Raw genomic sequence first — 15114 nt, 5'->3', positions numbered from 1 at the left:
TGTAGTATTAATCGTATAATTACATTTTTTTAAATTTTAATAATAATATTTTGTTAGTGTAAGTTTTTTCTTCTCTTGTACTATTTTTCTATCAGTCACTAGGATTTTTTTTATAAACTCAGAAAAAAACTAAAGATTTTCTTTTTAAAAATAATATATTTCTTGTTTTTTTTCAGACTATTTTCTATATAATTGTTTTTACAGGCTACTGTTAATATATTTTTACTTTCCTGGGATCATAGCTCTAGAGCTACGCAGTAAGAAGAAAAGTATGATAATCGGTCAAAATGGGGTTTGCCTTTTTTTTCATTTCTCGACGTTTCATGGCCAAGGGATGCCAAAAAATAAAAGAAAAACAGTGGGGAATAATTTTCGTACGTATGTACGTGTATTGTCGTGTTTGAAGCTTAATAACTTTTGATTGGATAAACCGATTTTTATGAAATTTGGCACAGAGACTTGTGTATACAGTGTAATTTATTGGTAAAAGTTTGGCATCAATAGCTCCAGAGGATGGGGTAAATAGTTTTTTGGGGGAAAAGTTTCTCAAAATTTTTCAAATATAATCTCATTTTGTATTTCTTCAGTACATGGGTAAATACTTATCTTACAATTTAAAATAAAATGTTGTTTCAACTTTCTCTCCCTCCCACAAAATAAAAATAAAATATTTTTATTTATTTCTTATATTTTAATAAATTTTTTTGTTTTCTTAAACATAGTAATAGTGCAAGTAATAAAAAAAAAAATAATATTTTGAGGCAATATTGGGGGAACCGATCAAAGTTTAAAAATACTGTTTTTTTTTAATTTTTTAAATATTTTTGTGTTAAATACATTATGAAAATATAATAATTTTTATAATCTAAAGTATTATATCATAATATAATTTAATTAAATATTTTATTTTTATTGTTTTTTTATTTCAGATCAGTTAAGGAGTTTAACAGAAGTTCTAATGTATTTCTTTTCTTTATAAATCAAGTACAGATATTTGAATTTTGCATCGCTCTCTATTGTTTGTTAGAGGTTAGCGTGCATATTTTATAATACCTTAAAATACATTTTAGTACGAGTATATTTAAATTTTTAGTTTTGTTTTACAAGTAGAACGTGTTTTTAAAAGTGAAAATGGTGCAGACATAAACAAATATACGAGGGTTATTTTTTTTTCAAGGTCCGATCGGTCACGAAATTAAAACCACAATGAAAATAAAAAAATTTTTATTTGTAACAAGTTCTTACATAGTTACGCTATTTTTCTACATAGTCGCCACTCCGATTTAGACATTTGTCGTAGCGTGGTACCAACTTTCCAATACCCTCGTCATAGAACGGAGCCGCCTGTGTTTTCAGCCGTGTTTCTACGCCGGTCTGCAGATCGATGTCTGTGCCAAAATGTTATCCTCCTAGCCAGCGTTTCATGTGAGCAATATGTTCCGTATAATATTTTTATGTTTCATGTTGTGTGTTGAACTCACTTTTATTTTCTACGGGTAGGTAGCTTAGTTCAGTCCTTTCAGTCTTACTTAAGACTCGGTATGATGTGTTTTGTTTTGAGTTCATTAAATAGTAATACACCGATGGGAATGTCACTCGTGGCATTCGCATCGGTGGCATCCTGGCTGAGGCGGACTGAAATGTATCAAAAGCCGAGGTTTCAAAGATTATTTTTGGTAAAGCCCATAAGCCTAGGAACGGTGGGAAACGGAGTGTCTTCCCCTACGGGGGTCAGTACATATAAGAACAACGTCTATTTATTGTAAACATTACTGGATAAAAAATTCGGTCATAACGAGTCAAAGGGTATACTAGATGGAATTTGGTATTAAACCAGACAGGAACAAAATTTTGACGTTATGAAAGTTAGAAGAAACAACTGGTAATCTTCTGAGTGAAACCGGAAAATCTGTCAGACTAAATCGTAGGAGGAGTTTTTGGTAATTGAGGTGAAATTGCTGCAGTCATCCCATAAGTCTTTAGGACATCTGTCTCAAAGGAGCGAACTCTCGTACTCGATGTTTCAGATGTTAGAAAGGCTCCAACGTATTATTTGTTGGAATCGGGTAAGTCTAAAAGAATTTAATACTGTCATAGGTTCCAGGCAATCGCTGTTTCAATTCTTTGAATATTATCCACTCTTAGATTCGCAGATGAAGTCTTCTTTCATTTAAGTTTTTAAATGAAAAAAAATTCTTCTTTCACTTGTCTGGTTATAACAATTAGAGAACATTCCCATACCATTAATGAAGAGCCTTTACCGCTATTGAAAGTCGGGTTATCAGCAAGGGTTTAACGTTTTTATGAAACTTTGTATTACTATGGAATTTTTTTGGCATTCGTTAAACAATTGACTACTTCAAAGATACTTTCCACAGGACAGATCCACATGCCATACGTCAAGGAGTCCGTTGTTTGATCGAAAGTTTCCTGTATCAATTTACAGTTATTCGACAACCACTACCCTTATTTCAGTAATATTAGAAGTTCCTTTTTCTATTATCTTGTACTTACATCTAATATCTAAACATCATCTTCAGGAACTTGTGAGCATCGAGATCCCCGATTTAACCCAACAAAATGTTTCTTTGGAATATCCAAAGGCAAGAGTTCATTCTGGGACATTAGATGATGTGAAACAGAACGTTACGCAAAAAATAACGGTATTAATAAGGCAACGATCCATCGAACGGCCAAGAACATTGAACGATACGCTAAGCTGCGCCTTGAGGTGAACGGAGGATATTTTCACTATTTAATGAAAAGAACTCCTAAAAATTAATATTAAATATAACAAAGAATTTATATAGTACATTTAAAACTAATTAAACGTTTGTCGTACAAATATTGTTAGAATAAATACATAAAGGAAATCATGAGTTTTTATATGAATCTGTCATCAGTTGTTATTATTATAATCAAAAGGCAACGTTGTTTTCCTGTTGATTGAATTATTATATTTCCTAAATCAACAATTTTTGCATTGTGTCGAATTGCATTTCGGACTCAAATATCATTTTATAGATTACTATTATTCTTTACACACGTGTAGTTTATTTTTATACAACTTAATTAAATCATTCTAAGAGAATATATGTACCTAAAAGATTTATAAAAAAAGTTTGTAAAGTACTAACAGATTTGTAACGAATAAACAGGATTTCTTTTAATCTGATTTATTTAAAGGTGAAAAGTTTATTTACTTTTTACTTCCAATAGTTTTATACTATTATAGTAGTACTAGTTTTATATTTTAATTGATCAGAAAAAGATTCCATTTTAACGTAGTTACCCGGTATGACGCAAATATCAAGATTACTTTATTTTTTTCTTCATTCATTTGACTGGTTTTATGCAGCTCTCCAAGATTCCCTATCTAGTGCCAGTCGTTTCATTTCGGTATACCTCCTACATCCTACATCCCTAAAAATTTGTTTTACATATTGCAAACGTTGCCTGCCTTCACAATTTTTCCCTTCTATCTTTCCCTCCAATATTAAAGCGATTATTCCAGGATGCCTTAATATGTGGCCTATGTGTGTCTCTTCTTTTAAATATATTTTTCCAAATGCTTCTTTCTTCATCGATTTGCCGCAATACCTCTTCATTTGTTACTTTAACTACCCATCTGATTTTTAACATTTTCCTATAGCACCCCGCATTTCAAAAGCTTCTAATCTTCTCTTCTCAGGTACTCCGATCGTCCAAGTTTCACTTCCATGTAAAGCTACGTTCCAAACATAAATTTTCAAAAATCTTTTCCTGACATTTAAATTAATTTTTGATGTAAACAAATTATATTTTTGACTGAAGGCTCGTTTTGCCTTTGCTATTCGGCATTTTATATCGCTCCTGCTTTGTCCATCTTTAATAATTCTACTTCCCAAATAACAAAATTCTTCTACCTCCATAATCTTTTCTCTAACTATTTTTACAATCAGTGGTCCATCTTCGTTATTTCTGCTGCATTTCATTACTTTCATTTGGTTCGTGTTGGTTCATGCAGTAGTTCTTGCTTAGGACTTCATCTATGCCATTCATTGTTCCTTCTAAATCTTTTTTACTCTCAGCTAGAATTACTATATCATCAGCAAATCATATCATCTTTATCTTTTCACCTTGTACTGTTACTCCGGATCTAAATTGTTCTTTAACATCATTAACTGCTAGTTCTATGTAAACATTAAAAAGTAACGGGGATAGGGAACATCCTTATCGGACTCCCTTTCTTATTACGGCTTCTTTCTTAATAGATTACACAATAATTTTTAATTCCTCATGGTGGATCAAAAGCCGGGCTTAGTGTGTGGCAAGAACGGTTGTCGTCTTGAATGTCGAGTTTATAGGGCGCCATGATGAACGGGAAAATGTCAATAGTGGGAAAAACCGTAACCTATAACCCTTTTTTATAATAATGTTTATATCGCTCAAATAAATAATTATAGACCTGCATATCAGAAAGTTAACTTTAGTAGATTGCTATTAGCATTACTGAATTTCGTAAAGGATTCGATACCAAGTTTCTTTATACCAGTTAATAAAAGAGTAATCTATTCAACGATAAACAATGCTTAGATGCTTCTCAACCTTCGAGGAAAGTGCACATTTTTTTTTGGTTAACATCATCCCATATTCTACTACATTCATTTACTACAGAATTATCAGTAAAAAATATAATAAAAGAGAAATAAACTTAAACTAAAAATAATAATCTGTGGTAACAGTATCATTAATAAATAAAATTGAAAAAAAATCTTATAGTTAGTAATACATTTCACACTCGGGATTTTTCACCTGTGGATTTGAAATATTTATAATTCACCTCACGCCGTTGAATCAAGCCTTGTCTAACATCTCTTCGTCCAATATCAGCCATCACAGATTCGAAGATTTATCTTATTCTTTTAAACTTTTTAATTTATATCGTTTAAAAATCAAACTGTATTTATAAACTTTTTATAAAGTATTTAAAAATTTTTAGTAATATTTTTGTTATAACTGTTGGAAAATTTAAGTTCGTTAATTTTTTATTTGAATTAGAATTTTTATCCACATAAAGATCAAGTTTCTTAGATTTTACTAATTTTCTTTACCACTTTAACCTAAGCAAGTGTATGAAAAGCGGTACAAAAAAAATTTCGTTATTTTTTCCTGAAATTAATTTTTAACAATTTTTTTTACGAATCTAATATATAAATGCAAACGTTAGTGGTGGGTACTGTCTGTCCGTTTGCAACAGCATCTCGCGAGAACCAACAGACCGATTGCTTTCTAATTTTCAGATTCCTGTTATCCCACAGAAGGCTTTAAGCTACATTTCGAGGTCCTAGCCCCCTTGGAGGTTAAGTTGTGAACTTTTTTCTCTTGGACGATAACTTCTCTAATTTCTGTTCGGCCTCCGGAACCACCGTAAGGTATTACTACAGAGGATGATATGTGTGAATGTAAATGAATTGTAGTCTTGTACAGTCTCAGTTCGACCATTCTTGAGATTTGTGGTTAATTGAAACCCAACCACCAAAGAACACCGATATCCACGCTCTACTATTTAAATCCGAGTAAAATTAACTGGCTTTACTAAGATTTACCTTTTAGAACTCTCGACTTCGAAATGAGCTGATTTGCGATAATGTGTTAACTATTAGGCAAATCCGGTGGATATAAACAACGACTTAGTACCCTTTTTCGTTTCTTTTTCTGACGTAAAAATAAGAACTATGCGTTTTATAATTTATCCGATTTTTAGATCTTTACTTTAACTTCTTCCCTAGATATAGGTTATTCTAGGGTAGTGGAAAGGGGAACCAAAATGGATGTGTTCGTCTATAGCTGGAGCTTCTTTATTAAGAACGAGGAAAACGTTGGAGGAAGGAAACTTTTTCAGGCTTTAATTGTTTGTCAGAATTATTCTCATAACTATGTGGATAACGAACTCAGCGAGTCCAGGCAGGAAGTACGAGCGAAGCTAGACCTGACCGTCTAGTACAAGTGTAAAATGGTATCTTACTAAAAATTACAACCAAAGCGTAAATATTTTATTCCAATTTTTGAAAAAATAGCTTTGGTTTTTTCATAGAAATAGAATTTTCATACTGTACGCATATTTCAACTTTTAAGTTTATGCCCAAGTCATTCGATATGGAAAAATCTTTTAGTAAAATTTAAAAATAGTTTAGCATACACCATGTATAAATCTGGTTCAAAATTGAATTCAAAAAACAACTAAAAATAGACATGATGAAAAGAAGTACTTAATATATTCCTAACCCACCGGGTTGGTCTAGTGGTTAACGCGTCTTTCCAAATCAGCTGATTTGGAAGTCGAGCGTTCCATCGTTCAAGTCCTAGTAAAGCCAGTTATTTTTACACGAATTTGAATACTAGATCGTGGATACCGGTGTTCTTTGGTGGTTGGGTTTCAATTAACCACACATCTCAGGAATGGTCGAACTGAGAATGTACAAGACTACACTTCATTTACACTCATACATATCATCCTCATTCATCCTCTGAAGAATTATCTAAACGGTAGTTACTGGAGGCTAAACAAGAAAAAAAAGAAAGAGAATATATTCCTAACATTAGATATTATTAAAATAATAATAATAATAATGCTTGGAGGTGGGAGTGATGTCATAACATGTGTTTGCGTAGGATGCAAACTTCCCTTAAGTCGTCTCTAGGTAAATCTCAATTTTTCATATTATAAGCAGATTTATTCATCTGTAAACGGATAACTACGTTATCGTGAAAATCTTTCAAAGGCCGTAACTTAAAAACAAATCACGTCGGAGCCTATGTTTATATGTAATTTTTAAACGTAGAAATTATTACTAAAATATTGATTTTTCTCTTCAATTACTTATATTTAACTTGTTCAATAAAAAAGTCGTTAAACCGTAATTTGTTGCTAATTTCTAGTTAAAATTCCCTGTTATCCTGAGAGATTCTAGTTTGGATTGGCATCTGCTATATCTTAGGAACCTTTCTTCTGAGCGCGGTTGTGTGTTTCGTATTACGATTCCTCCAATAGTCCTCTCTTAGCCATTCAACCTTTTCGACATCCACCATCTTTTTTTTTGGTTCTGTGGTTGTAAGTCGGATTGTTCGATACAAGTTGAATATGTCATAGAGGTATTTGTAAAACCAATGTATTTTTAGAATGGTCTAAAAGAATGAGTAATACGTTGTTGTGGATCGATTTAGGAACCCATTTCTGTTTTAATGACACATAATTATTCTAACAGTTAAACCTATTTCCTCCTGAGATAAAAATACTGAACGAATATATCGAATCGAAAGGTTAGATTACATATTTAAAAAAATAATTTTATATTCTCGTTTTGTCAGTGAATTTTTGGTTGAAGACATCCGTCTTTGAGGGCCGTGGAAGATTACTGCCCATAGAAATTTCATTTTAGTCTTTTTTCTTTTTTAAGAAGTTAATGATGAAATGATTTAAATTCTGTTATTATTACTAAATAATACTCTCCATGTAAGAAATGTAATAAAAATAAGCCATTTTTTTTTTTTTATTCGTAAAGAGGGAATTAATTGGTTTATTAATAAACCCATTTTATGTATGTTTTGTTTTATAATTTTTTTTTTGTTTTTAGGATACTGAAACTTCATACAAGGTTCGATATATGTTAATATTTGTATGCCTGATATTTTTAATGACTATTATGTCCAGTTATGGTCAACTTCTTACTGATGAGGTAAATGCAATTCCTGTTCTTTAATTATAGTAGACTGTATTTTTTCTTCTTCTTTTTTTATTTAACTTCCGGATCCACCGTTAGGCATTCTTCAGAGGATGAAGATGAATGATTTGTAGCGTGTGGGAAAATTCCATGCCTGACCGGGATTCGAACTCGGGACCTCCGGATGAAAGGCCGATACGCTACCACTCGCGCCACGGAGACCGGCCGTGGCAGGGGTTATTATTATTATTCCACACTTTCACAGCCTTTTGCCAGTGACAAAATTACTCCTAAACTCGGAGCAATTTATACCAACGAGATTAGGCTTGCTATTGTTGAGTAAATGCCTGCCGGGCAACATGGCAGGCATCAATTATCACACTCTTTTGCATTAGCACTTGATCTTCAGTTTTTCAAGACTGTTGTACAAAGTAGATGGTATTATTCCCTCCGCAGATATAATTATTGGGATTATATAAACTTCTTTTTGAGTCCACATTTCTTTAATTTCAAAAGCAAGATCTGTATATTTCTGCAGCTTCTCATTGTATTTAATGTTGGTGTTGTTATTTGATGGAATGGCTACGTCTATTAGGAAATTTACTTTTTCCATTTTTTCAACTACTACTATATCTGGCTTATTACACTTGATGGGTTTTACAGTAACAATTTCTTGGTTCCAGAAAATTTTTGCGTTGTTGTTCTCAAAAAAGGAGGCTCGCTCATAAGTAGTAGGGTTTATTTTGAAACTCTAACTTGTATCTGTTGCAAAGTTCTATGTGTACAATTTTCGCCAAGTGTTGTGCCTTCTGGTGTACTCCTTCGGAGCTAGAATCGGACATCCAGTGATTAAATGGTCTATTGTTTCATTGTGTTACATACATAGCCTACGTTTGTTGTTTATATTTCCTTTAAGAATAAATTTCTTAAAATTTCTTCTTGCTACTACTTGATTCTGTATGCTACATATAAACCCCTCCGTCTCGGAATGTAACTCTCCTTGCACAAGCCAATTATTTGAAGCTGCTTTGCCGACTCCTTCCTGGTCTAAACGGAGCCTATATCTCCCATGCAGCTCTTTCCTTCCCCAATCTAGAATTTTATCTGCATTGCTCTCTTTCTTGTGTTCTACGTTGTTATTCCTGTTGTCTAAGTTTAATGGCGTATAGTTTTGGTCTGCCGCTTCGATGGCTTGATAGAAGGGGGTTTTGCTTGCTATGGAAGTATTCCCTTAAGTTTTCGTTCTGGCCGTAGCATAGATTTTTAATATCGAGTACTCCTCTTCCACCTTCCTTTGTCGGGAGCGTGACTTTCTTTTGACGAGTGGATGTGGTGGGACTTATCTTGGTAGAATATTTTTCTAGTGAGTCTGTTCAACTCGTCTAACTCTGTTTCACTGTACTTATTATACCTAACGCATACGTGAGTACTGGTACTGCATATGTGTTCACTGCCTTCACTTTATTTCCCCCATTAAGTTCCGATTTAAAAATTAATTTTAATCTCTTTTCATACGATTTCTTACGTTTTTCCTTAATGGCTTTGTGCTTCAATTTTATCGTTTGATCGCATCCTAGGTACTTCTACATGTTCTCTTCTTTCATTGTTTCTATGCTACCTTGGGTCTGCAGGTCGTAATTTTGCGCCTGGTAGAACTTTCCCTTCACAATGGCGTTTATTTTGCATTTACTTTATTAAATAACAGTGTATTATTAAAAGTGTGTTATTAAACAACAGTGTATTTTTTTTATAATTTTATTATATATTTTTTTAAGTGCCTATCTATAAATAGAGATTTTTGAACATTTCTTTTAAAGTTATCTTTTACAAGTTTTTTACAAAAAGATAGTTTTTATTATTTTTGTCTGTTTTATTACTCTATAAAATGTAAACCACTGATCCGATTTTAATGAAAATTGGAGTATTGGAAAAGCCTTGTCGCGAGAAGAAATGATATACTGTATAGCATTTCAAAAGTACGTCTGAGATAGTATTCCTGTAGACAAAGAAGAAATTTTCCAAGAAATGTTTTCACTTACTCTGCATTTTTTGAAAAAATGTGATAAAACCTGTTCAGTTTAAAATAAATGTTTTTTTAAACAATATTTTATAATTTTAGAATTAGATGATTTCTGATGGTGCTTTGTCTCACGGGAAACTCCCTCATAAGGAATAGGGACAAAAACCTTTTTTTTGTTGTTTTTCAAAATCACCGTCTTGTAATAATTAGATAATTTCATTGTATCAGGTTGTTTAAAAAGTATTGCGGCTTTGGAGGTCAAAATTGAGAATGCATTTATGTTATTGGAAAATAACATTATGAGACCATATATGCACCATGTTTTTCGATGACCCTCTGCCATTTTTCCGGAAACACCATAATCCCATCGTTACAGAAATTCGTGGTTTCTGGTCAAAAAATTGTTACACTTGGTTTTCACAGGCTTCTTTTGAAACTAACTTAACCATTAAGGAGCTCTGCAGAGACCGAAAAAAATGATAATCTGACGGTGTCGGGTCGATGAATGCACTAAAACCTCCCAGTCAAGCTCTTTTAATTTCTGACGAATCGTTAAAAATGTATGCGGTCCTACGTTGTCAGCGTGGTATACGTCACCCTATCTTTTGACCATTTCAGGGCGTTTCTTTTGAATTGCTAGGTGCAATCGCGCTAATTTTTGACAGAACAGGTCTAGTCTATCTTTCTGCCTGGTGGCAGAACGGATCCACGATGGCCTTCCAATTCCACTAAACGCACAGCAATAACCTTCTTGGGCGTCAGTGTGGGCTTTACCATAGACTGTGGAGCTTCTTCTCGCTTCGATTACGATCTTTTTCGCACATTATTGTCGTAGATTATCAACTTTTCAACACTCGCGATCAACCGCTTCAGAAATGGCTTGATTTCGTTAAGTTTCATTTGAGATTCGCGGATAGGAATTTGATCGAGTCAATTTTTCTGAGTCAGATCATATGGCAGCCAAACGTCGAACTTCTTTTTCCAAATGGTTTAACACTGGCGATGGATTTTTCCTCGACGCAATGCTATCTCGTGCGCAAAAGGCTCAATACGTGTTAGACTATCTATCTTTAAAATGTCACTTTGGTTATGTATTCGCCCAATTTCATTATAGTCACCATGGGTTCCGAATCTCAATTTTATTCAAAGATTAGAATAATTCTTTTACACAGTCTTTTACTTTTATAGTTACATACTCAAATGTTCCATTTAATTTTTATCATAAGTACTGTTGAGAGCGAAGCCCTCAGTAGCCAGAGTTCCATAACTTTCATGGCTTTGTTGGAAAACTATCGAATTTTTTGCGTTCTATTTTTTTACTTTTTTCGTTATACGTTAATTAATTTCATGATTTTTCCAAGATCTTTCATAAATCTGGAAAAAAAACATATTATAGAGATAAGGATTACGTAAAATTTGAATTCATTCAAGAAAATGTCAATATAAGGTAGCTTAAAACAAATAAATATATAATATGGATCTGTAGAAAAGAATCCACAAATCAACAAACCATCAAGCTATCATATTCAGCTGAATAAATCATTTGGTAGCCTGTTTAATGAAAGGAAATGTCTACTGCCTGATGTTCACGATCTTATAACTTATATTTAAATATTTCATAGTATTCTGTAAATGATAAATTAAATGGATGCAAGTAATGTTATTAGGTTGAGAAGAAATAATAAATTAAAATCATATTCTAGGGAGAAAATTTACGTTTGGCTCTTGAGCAAGCACCATGGATTGGAAAGCCTTTATCATACAAAAAATCATTATTGATAATGATTACATCATCTCACACACCGCTTGAAGTGAAACCGGCTGGGTATTTTATTCTTAATAAACGACATATTACAGCGGTAATAACTTAAAATAATATTTTATAATAGTTATTTATTTATCTAGATAAAGAATAGAGACAGACCATGACCGTGTATTAACCTTAATATATGGGGTGAATTTCCATAGTACTACCCGCAGCGAATTTTATGAAATACATGCAGATGTACTCACATGAGTACACGCACGTGCAAAACATATATTATTTATTATTTTTTTTATGAAATATTTTGTTTTATTTTTGATCAAATAATATGCTTCTGTTATATTATGTGCATTGCTTAATAATTTTAACCAATGTACATATTAATAATAATAATTTTAACGTCATTTTATAATAACGGAAAAAATTTAATCTTATTTTCTTTTATTACACGATCATTTTTACTTCCTTGTACAAAGAAAAGGAAGTATTGTAATCGCAAAAAATTTCGGTTTTCAGATTTCAACGGAAATATCTATTTTGACCATCCCTGAATCCATTTTGACTAGTTTCGGCGTGACGCCTGTACGTAGTATGTATGTATGTAACTAAAAAACGATTAGTCGTAGGATATTGAAATTTTGGATTTAGGACTGTTGTAACATCTAGTTGTGCACCTCCCCTTTTGATTGAAATCGTTTGAACTAAAAGTTTCCAAAAAAGCCCAAAATCAATTTTTTTTATTTTGGGCTTTTTCTAAACTGCAGTAATAAACCTCATTGATAGCTTTTCAATGATATATCATAAGTGGTACTTATTTTCACTGGTTCCAGAATTATAGCCAAATAAAAGTTTAATTCATGAAATATTTGGATTTTTACAAGGGGAAGGCACATCAATTCGAATCAGACATCTTCTTTTTTGTTATTAAAATATATTGATAATTATTAACCTGTGATTGTAAAAAAAAATTACGGTAAATAATAATTTAGTAATAATAATAATAATAATAAAAATAATTGAAAAAATATCAGAAGTTATTAATGAAACAAAATTTTATGTACTTTTCATTTTAAAAAAATGTGTATATGTAATTTAATAGGCGTACAGGAAAGTCATGTGATGTCAACATCAGATGTTTTACTCTACTTTTATAAACCATCGAAAACTGGAATTATATTCTGGAAGACCACAATTTTCATTCGCATGAAACGAAGATTTTTTATAACTTTTTTCACAGTTTTGATGTTTATGCGAAACTTAAACCAAATAAAATATCTTCAGTAAATCAAATATGTAACTCTATTCGTGGGATAAAATATTTGTTGGCGTGTTAGAAATTTAATAACTTTTGACTGGATAGTCCGATTTTTATGAAATTTGATACAAAGACTCGTATATATGGGGCAACTTGTGAGACGTTTGGGTCAAATATCTCCAAGGGGTGGGATAGATAGTTTCTTTGGTGCTAATTTACTCAAAATTTTGCAAATACAACCCCACTTTTATTAAGCTTAGAACAAGAATACATACTTAACTTACCACTTTTAAAAATTATTTGCCCCCAAAATTCTCCCACTTTACCCAAAATCGAAGAAAGCTATCTTTTTATTTACTGCATATTTTTTAACCGAAGTTTTTATGCCTTCCTAGCATATTAGTAGGGCAAAAACCAAAAACATAATTTGGAGGCAGTATTTTATTTAACTTTTAATAATAATATTATAATAAAATTTCATCATAACTCACCTCAATAAAAAATAAAATTAAGTAACTTTTTATTGGTTGTATATATTGTTCAATGAATTTTTTTTTTTTAGTGTTTTCCATTTAACATAGTAAACGCAGACAAACCAAATGATTTTTTTGGGAGGTGATTTGGGGGCGGGGGAACAGAAAAAAGTAAAATATATCGATTTTTGAATTTTTAAAACTTTTTTCATATAATATTTTTTATAATATATAAGAATAAATAACCAATAACAGGAAAGTATAACAGTGTTGTCAGTTTTTATATATATTATTAACTCAGAAAATTACTCCTTAATCTTATTAAACATAGATTATTATTCGAATAAAGTATCTCTACTTTTTAAGAAGATCTTACTTTCTTTTTCTGTTTTGCCTCCGGAACTATCGTCAGGTATTACTTCAGAAAATGAGTGAGGATGATGTGTATGTATGAGTGTAAATGAAGTGAGGTGTTGTACAATCTAAGGTCAACCATTCCGCTTAATATAAACCGCTTAATATAAACATAAACGGACACGCGATTAGGGAGGTACAATCCCTTAAATATTTAGGCATCACATTTCAGAAAAACGGACGTTTTGCTGAGCACATAAAAAATGTATGCGAAAAGGCTGACGGCATGATCAAAAGCTTAAATGTGGTCATGTCCTCACAACGGGCTCCAAGGGCCTGTAAGATAAAAGTGATAGCCACAGTTGTGATGTCGGCACTCCTGTACGCCGTACCGGTTTGGTGGCTTTCGATAGAATACAAGAGGAATTACAAGAAAATGGCTGGTACACATAGAAGGATGCTAATAGGAGTGGTCTCGGCGTACAGAACAGTGTCGTACGAGGCATTATGCGTGTGTCCGGTACACCTCCAATTGACCTGATAGCCAAATATAGACAGAAATAACGGACTATCAGAGCAGGATGCCAGAAACAGACTTTTGAACAGTTGGAAAGACAGATGGAGTCAGGGTGGACCGGCAAGTAGAACCAAGGAGCTGATACCAGATTTACAAGCGTGGCTCAGTAGGAGACACGGGGATCCCGATTATCACATGACGCAGTATTATACAGGCCACGGCAATTTTAACAATTACCTATACAGAATAGGCAGAAGGCAGGAGCCGGCCTGTATGTACTGCGGACATGACGATGATGCGGAACACACGTTCAAAGACTGTAACAGATGGGACCAATAAAGCACGGATTCTGGTAGAAGAGCACTGGAGGGATAACCACGTACATGCATCAAAGCATTGATAAATGGAATGAAGTAGCAGGTTATCTAAAAAGAATCTTAAAGATTAAGGACGAAGATGAAAGACTACAGGGCTATTAATGTAGAATAGGGAAGGGTGGACAGCCCCAGCGGTGAGAGTCGGCATGCTGAGGTGTGCCGATTTCAAGGATCCGCTGGGAACTCCAAGGGTGATTAGGTAAAAAAAATAAAAATTAAAAGAAATGTTATGACACACGTTGCGAAAGTGCAAGGTATGACGTGAGGTCATCAATTTCAGTAAAATCTCAAAAGAGCCGACTGGCGGGCCGACCTGCCATGCCGGATATTAAGCCGGTAGGCGGGGAGGCCCGTTAGAGTATAACGGACACTCCCCTGGGTTGTGAAATACCAATCAGTCGATTTGACCCAGGGGAGAATAAAAAAAAACAAAAAAAACGGTCAACCATTCCTGCTGAGATGTGTGGTTAATTGAAATTCAACCACCAAAGAACACCGGAATCTACGATTTAGTAATCAAATGTATAAAAGTAACTGCTTTTACTTGGATTTGAATCTTAGAACTCTCGACTTCGAAATCAGGTGATTTGCGATGATGAATTTAACCACTAGACCCGGTGGATCTTTTAGCAAGATATGTATTATATTTT

Source organism: Lycorma delicatula, chromosome 6 (genome assembly GCF_047948215.1).
Source record: "Lycorma delicatula isolate Av1 chromosome 6, ASM4794821v1, whole genome shotgun sequence".
In the NCBI taxonomy this organism is placed as follows: Eukaryota; Metazoa; Arthropoda; class Insecta; order Hemiptera; family Fulgoridae; genus Lycorma; species Lycorma delicatula.
The sequence above is the reverse complement of the archived record's forward strand: the minus strand, read 5'-3'. Positions refer to the sequence as shown.